General features: G+C 40.4%; 1 pseudogene; it reads right to left on the reverse strand.

The window, feature by feature from the left end:
• Nucleotides 1-1497: 1497 nt before the first annotated feature.
• On the reverse strand, nucleotides 1498-2503 carry LOC104667444 (annotated as a pseudogene).
• Between the last annotated feature and the right edge of the window lie 5695 nt (nucleotides 2504-8198).

Below are 8198 nucleotides of genomic sequence, written 5' to 3' on the forward strand. Positions count from 1 at the left end.
TAGTATAATACAGTTATTAAAAATGGGACACTTTTTTCATTTTTGGTATCTTGTATTCAATTTTTCCATCCTCTTCACAATCTTCCATAACTTGCTTTTTGTTATCCAGTGTTCAGCTGAAACTGCTACCCCCCCATTCAAAGCACAACCGAAGAATAAACGGTCTAATAGATTGTTGTGAGAGACATTATCAGATAAATTAATCCAGTAACACATGAAAAAAGATTAAGAGTTTTAAAATAAATACAATAAAAGCAAAAACATGAAGCATAATTTAATCTGATGATTCAGAAAGCACCTCAAGATTGTGTTGTGCCGTTTTCCTCATGCTGCGTGTTTAGGTGCCTATAACAGAATTCTGGTTAGTAAAATATTGAAAAAAGAATTTACATATAATTCACATTAAATGACTACAGATAGATACAATATGGGCATTTTGATGTGTACATTTGTACTTGACCAGGGCACAATTTATAATATACTAAGAAAACTAAAATTAATTACAAAATGAGTATTTTTAGCACACTTAGTAACAACTACTTGTTTTAAACTATTATTTCATTTTTGGTGACCAAATTATATTTGACCATAATTAAAGAACACATAACCTTAAAATAATATTTAAGAAACATAGTTACAACAGACATATGTTACATTAAATGAAGAAAGGAAAGAAATGTACATGTATTAAAGGGTACTGAGGTTTTTCAAACCTTTTCTTTTGAAAAGTCTTTTAATCCACTTTCATGTAAATCAATTTAAACTTAAAAAGTTTATACTCAGTGTACTTACAGAAAGACGTGAAATCAGTGTTGAGCACATGACTGCCTAACAACCATTCAATGCTGATCATGAACTAGTATTTTTATTTAATTATCCTGACAAACATAATAATTGAGCCCATGTATATATGCAAGATGTGGAGGATCCAACTAATCAACTGCAGAAAGAAAAACACTCAACTTAAAAAAGGTTGAAAGAAATGACAAATGGAAATGGCTATATTTAGTATATATTATTTGGTACTCCTGGATTCAGTAGTTGGGGTAAAAAATGTTTCTGTATTCAAACATATCTACAGAATGTCAATATAAAATGTGTAGATACATACATTTAATATACACACACATACACGCACACACACAAATGCATACTCACATGTCTAGGAACCAGCACCTAACCACATCCCTGTTTCTCACTAATGACCCAATGAATCATTTATGACTTTAAGACCAGCTTAGATTCTATAAGGCTGTACAATAGATGGCTAAAGAGGTCAAACACAAGCACCCACGTTCAGGCTGGATTCAACTGTTCCTCCTCGTGATTTTTGACAAACTGTAATACCACTTACGTAACAACTATATCTCAATAACTTAGAATTCAGAGTATAAAACCATAAACACTGAGCTCCCTCATTGTTTAAAGAGCACTCTTTCCATTCTATTTCCACTGACTGATAAGAGGACACACCAAACTAGATCCCTGAACTGCACAAATGATCTTTACTCTTAATCTAAACAAATATGTGTTAAAACATTCTGAAATGCTGCATCCTTTGATTTCTTCATCTTTTCAATTGCCCGATGCAGGTCCTGCTGTTGAACAGGCCGAATTTCATCTTCATCATGGCTTTCTTCTGATGTAGAATTAACATATTCTCTAACACAGAGGAGGGCAGCATCTCAACACATCTCTTTTAGGTCACTTCCTGAAAAGCCATCAGTTTCCTTGGCAACTTCTAGCAGGTCTACATGCCTATCCACATTTTCATTTTTCAAGATGAGTTTCAGGTTGCTTCTCTCTGTTTTAAAGCAGGCTTGTTGATGTGAAATCTTGTAGGCATTCTTCTCATTATAGCAGAGTCAAGGTCCTGAGGATGATTGGTAGCTCCCATCACTATGACCTGGCAGCTGTGATCAGTATCCAATCCATCCCAGAGACTCATAAACTGAGCTTTCATCATGGCTGTAGCTTCACGGTCAGAACTTGAACGGTTTCATAGAAAGGAGTCTATTTCATCTATAAAGATGATGGATGGTTGTAGCTTTATGGCAAGGGAGAAGACAGCTGCAGCCAATTTTTGAGATTCTCCATACCACTTGTCGGTCGGTGTCGAAGGCTGAAGGTTAATAAATCGACAGCCTGCTTCTTTGGCAGTGGCCTTGGCAATCGACGTTTTACCACAGCCTGGAGGCCCATAGAGAAGAACAGCTTTTGGAGGCTGCAGAAGCCTGGAATTCTCAAGCAAATGTTTATTTTTGATAGGTAAGATGACTGTGTCTTTCAGATCCATAATGACATCATCTAAACCTGCTATATCACTCCAAGTAACCTGTTTCTGAGCTTCTACTTTTTGCTTCCTGATTGGATCAATTGCATCTACCATCCATTTGATAGTGAAGTTTGTCACTGCACCAAACATTGTCAAACGGAAAATTAAACCAACAACTTCATTCCGACTCAAAGGACGAGAAAAGGCTTCAGCATGTACCATTTTGATTGTTAACCCAGAAGCAGAAACAGCGGGAGCAAATGCCCGCTGCATTTCTTAAGCACTTACCCTCTGGGTGCTGAGGTAAAGAACTTGTATGTATCATCTGCACAAATCTTCATGATAACACAAGGAGGTAGATGTAGATCATCACCATTGCCATAATTAACATCATCCCATTTTGTAGGAGAAGCTCACAAGAACCCTTCAAGTGCATTATTTTGTGCTTTATAGCCAAAGTGGGAGCAGTTCACGGAGGCCCTCTGAGGCCTTGACCAATCTCTATCAGCTGTAGTTTTCTCCCCTCTTCCACATCTTCCTGCCTTCCTGGCTGCTGCTGTCTCATTGCTTCTCTCTTCTCAGTCTTTCTCTCTCTCACTTCCCTGTCCTGCTCTCTCCTTTGTCCACGTGATGGACCACTCAGCAGCTTCCCAGACATTGTTTGCCCTAAGAGTGATATCTAAGATCTCATTTCCAAGGGAACAGTTCTTACTAGGAGTACCCCAAACATTCCTCAACACCAGTGACCGGTACAAGAAATGTTTCCTTTTGGGAAATGTCCATCCTGAACATTTGATAAATTCAGACATAGGGACATGGAGAAGGTATAATACTTATTTCAAACCATTGACAGAATCAGGAATCACATTTAAGTTATCTTTGATTATCTAAGCTGACAGAGGCAACAATCAGCATGTACAATCCAAATACATAGGCAAAAGGAGAGAGATTGTGGCTGGGCATGATATTCAAATGTTGTGTTGTGGCCATTCTGACAAGCACATTTTTTCATATTTCATCAACCTGAAATCAAGGCTATTATAAATGGCGTCTTCATAATTGCTGTTGGATGGGCAGCAACAATACTACAGTTGTCTTTGCCATGATCTCAGTCATGATTCATTATGTTATCACTTCAGTTGTGCATTGCAGGTTCTGTGGCTGTTGGGTTTAATTTCCATTTAAAATACAAACCAAGGCATATAAAAGGGCAATTTAGCCTTGTTCCTTTACTCCATCAGGGTCTTTCCAGACTAATCTGATTTAGAGGGTAAGGCCTGTGGTGCATAGTTCATGAATGTTCTTAATCATGGAACACCTACTGGAAACTTCCTTGGACTGTGGCAATGATTGTTTCCAAAGACAAGGCCAAATTTAGACTTTGTGTGTGTTTTCACAAATGTGTTAAAGGGAAGTCAGAAAGAGGAATATAAGAAAGGGCTACTCCACAGTCGTGTAACACCAGGAGCCTCCCAGTCTACAAACTGTTGCTGTTGAAGTTCACATTCTTTGCAAGCCTACTTGGCCCTGGAGTTACAGAGTGAATAAATCCAAGTGCTGACCTAGTGTCTTTTCTAGAGATGACTAGGGCACCTCTGATCCGACCTCCCTCCCTCACAGGATCAAACCTCAGAGCACCACTCCATAAACAAGCCTATGACATGGCTTTTAACATTTTGTTCAAAAAAGAATACTAGAAAACTTTTTGGCAGTAACTACTGAAGTGGACCACAGATGGACTCTAAGGCACAGCAATTCCAATTCTAGGTACATGCCCAATAGAAACATGTACTGACATTTACCAGAAGACATGTACTGGAATTTTTGGCCTTTATTAATAGCCCCAACTAGAAATATATGATGTCTGTCAGTAGCACAGTGAATATATAAACTGTATTTTATTTGTATAATCACATACTATAAAGCAAAAAGAATAAACAGTCTATGACTACATGCAACAACATGGAGACTCTCACAGACATAATGTGGAATGTCAGGAAAGTACACCTACTGGATGACACCATTTGTATAAAGTACATTCTAGCTATCTCTTGCTGTGCAACAAATGACCTGAAAAGTTAGTGGCTTTAAACCACAGCAACTTTTTCTTGTAAGTCTGCATTTGGGCAAGGCTTGGTAGAGGACAACTCATCTCTGTTCCATTCTGAGGTACATGGGAAGACGGGAATTCAGGGGGCTGGAATCATCTGAAAGCTTCTCCTCCTATGGGTGGTAGCCGATGCTGGCTGTCAGCTGAGACCTCAACTGGAGCTGTGGTTGGAACACATCAACTTGGCCTTGCATGTGTCTGGATTCCAAGGGTGATCACCCCAAAAGGATCAGGGAGTCATTGTCTTTTATAACTAAGCCCCAGAAGTCTCGTGCTATTACTTCTGCTACAGTCCCAGGTCCACACATACTCAAAGAGAGGAAACAGAGATGGAGGAATGTCAGCAGCACATTCTCAGGAAAGGAAGGATGGGATATATTAGTGCAGCAGTCTTTGGAAAATACACCTGCCATAAGGTACACAGCAGCCAACGCTAATCTGTGGTTTTAAAAGGAAAGGTAATGGTTACCCTTAGGAAGAAGGTAGTGACTAGAACGGAATGTGAGAGGGGCTTGGGGGTGTTCATAATATTCTGTTTTTTGACCCAGTGCTAGTTCACTTTGTGAAAATTCATCAAGATGCACATTATGACTTGTGCACTCTGCTTATGTATGCTATAACCCAATAAAGACTTTTTAAAGAATCGTAGCAGTGATATTTGACAAAGCTTGGTGGATTCAGTAGTCCCAATAGAAAATTTCCAACAATGGCCACAAGTCACATCCTCTGGGATATTATTTGAGTTGGATGCTAGCTCTCTCCTTGGTAACTTATAACTTGCTAATATGGAGAAAATGTGTTTCTTTTTGTAGAGCTAGAGAAAGATTAAAGCCAACTGTGATGGTTGATTTCATGTGTCAAATTGGCTGGGCCACATTGCCCAGATACATGCTCAAACATTATTTTGATGTTTCTGTGAGGGTGGTTTTGAATGAGATAAACATTTAAATTGGTGAAGTAAAGCATCATCCTGCATAATGTGAGCCTCGTCCAGTCAGTTGAAGACTTGAAACAGAACAAAATACTTACCTCCGTTGAGCAAGAAGCAATCAACCATGAGAAGGCCTTCACACTTGTTCTACGGCATTGGCTCTTCCTGGCTCCATGGCAGACTACCTTCACGCTCAAACTACCACAATGACTCTTCCCTGGGTCTCCAGCTTACCAGCCCACCCTGCAGAATTTGGACTTGTCAGCCTCCATAATAATTTGAGCCAATTCTTGTAAAACATAAATTTGAAAATATATATATATATGTGTATATATATACATATATATGCATAAATACACACACACAAGTCCTATTGGTTTTGTTTCTCTGGAAAACTTTGACTAATGGACCTGTATTCTTGGTGTCTGTCTTGTATCCTTTCTTATTCAAGCAACTATCCACTGAGTGATCTATGTCTCTCAGAGAGCCAGTTAACTTAGCCCAGCCCCAATTTCCACTGCTTTATGAAGCTCTAAAGCTGTCCCTACAGGCTCTCTCCATCTGGAACTTTCTTCCAAATGCTTCCTTCTCCTTCAATACGGCCTTACAATTCACACACAATCCCTCACTGGTTCCCATTTTTAAAACATCATTTATCCCAAGCATTTCATGAATTTATTGACTTTATTTATGATTTGAGAGAGTAAAGAAAGAGTTCTGTATTAGTCAGCTATTGCCACAATGCGCTGCATAGCAAATAATCCCAAAGCACAGTATTACACAACAATGAGAATTTATTCTCTGATCACATATCTGTGGGTTGGCTGGGGTTTGGCTAATAATCTGGACTTGGGTGGACTTGGCACAAGCTGTGGGTTGGGCCTCGGTCTGTTCCATGTGTTTCTTCTTGCCCCTGGTCCTACAAATACCCAAGGCATGTTCTTGCTATGGTAAAAGTCAGGAGTGTAACAGAGCAAAATCCCTACCCAAGAGCCTTTCAAGCCTCTATCCATGTGATATCTGCTGACATCCCACTGACCAAAACAAGTCACACAGCCAAAGGTACAGTCAGAGGAAAATACCTCATCCCCTTCCCCCACGTCTGGGGCCATGGCAGGGGTGTGGGGGAATTAACATTAATGATCTGAGCTCCCACAGTGAGGCCTCCTGCCAGTCCCCAGCCTCCCTCTCCTTTCTCTCTTCCGCTTTGCCTCTCTCTAGAACATCAAGAAAAGCCTTCCCTGGCCTCTGCAGAACGGTGTCTCTTTCATCTGGCCTGAAGCATTGTTTTATTCTACAAAGCTCAGGGCATCTTCTCAATGAAAGTGAGTCTCTTCCCAGGAAGCTGGCTGAGAAAAGTAATCTGTTCAAAACCTCATGTAGAACAGACAGAGTCCCCTCACAGAGTCTGTGGCCGTTATCATGCTGAACCAAAAGAAAAGTAAGCCATCCCCTTTCAAGCCCCCAAACCCTTTCTCAGCAAGCTCTGAGGTAGAAAAAGATTAATATCTCCAGGCTCCTGAGCCACTAAAATAAAGAATAAAGTTCCTCTAGGGAGTTGCCTGGGGCTTTTTCTGAATGCACCTCTAGCCAAAAAACAAATAAACTCTTTCTAGGGATCTCAGGGACAGCACTTTAACAGAGGAGCAATGAAGAACAAAGCCTCCCATCTGCCACCGCTAAAGATGATCCCAGGGCAAACTGGGGAAAACAGAGCAGAAAATTAAGCCTTTGCTTGGTCTCCTCTCCCAGGCTCAGTTCTCACCAGTCCAGACCCGCAGCACACCCTGCAAAGAGGTAGGTGTGATGGACATCAGGAGCAGAAGCAGAAGAGAGCCTGGACATTGACCTTCCCCAGGGATGCTTTGATGCCGAGCTGTTCTATGCCTAGATAATGAACATACCCACAGCACTCCTGGGTCTGAACGCTGATATCACTCTCTCTCCTCTTGCTCCAGAAAAGCCACTGAATTGTGTTACTTGGTTTAGTTTGGAGGGAAGTGGGGAGTAGAGCAATGTGATAAGTTTACATACAGTCTTTCAAGAAAGATGAAGATAAATCGAGTGTTCAGACACAGGTTACGACTCCTCAACGAGGCTGCAGGCTTCTGGGAGGCCGTGATTCTGGGGGATGGCAGAGCTGAGCAGCAGGCAGGGATGGGGCTGCAATTTTTGCATTGATTCTAACTTATACTTTTTTCTGTATCTTAGCAGTTCTGAAGTTGGGATGCATCTTAGTACATATCAAAGCTTCCTTACAACCACTTCCTCTGAGAGGTAGTCATGCCACATAGTTGCCCTTGACTATTACACGCATGAATATCAAAAGCACCAGCATCAAACCCTGGAGAGTGGTATGCGCCATGTGCATGGAAATCCTGGAATCTCTCCTAATTGGTCTGGGAGTGAGAAGGGAAAATATCCCTTCAGGAGCCCTCCCCAAAGCAGGAATCAGAAGCAGGCTGCAAAACCAGCTTCAGAACCCAGAGCCAACGCTTTTAGTTCATGCTTGGATGATAAAAGGCAAACTCATAGAAGGAGAGAGTAGGATGGTGTTTATCAAAGGCTCAGGGATGGGGGTGGATGGAGAAAAGAGAGATGTTGATTAAAATGTACAACGTTCAGCCAGGCAGAGGGTCAAAGCTTTAGTGATCTATTGTATAGCATGATGAGTATAGTTAATCATAGCATTGTATATTTCAAAATTGCTTAAAGATTGGGTTTTAAATATTCTTATCACAAAAATTCATAAGTACATAAGGTGATAGATATGTTAATTTACTTGATTTTATCATTCTACAATGTGAACACATACCAAAACATCACATTGTACCCCATTAATTCATGCAATCATTGTTTGTTAGTTAAAGATAAAATTAAAG

This window comes from Rhinopithecus roxellana, chromosome 13 (assembly GCF_007565055.1).
Source record: "Rhinopithecus roxellana isolate Shanxi Qingling chromosome 13, ASM756505v1, whole genome shotgun sequence".
Taxonomy (NCBI): Eukaryota; Metazoa; Chordata; class Mammalia; order Primates; family Cercopithecidae; genus Rhinopithecus; species Rhinopithecus roxellana.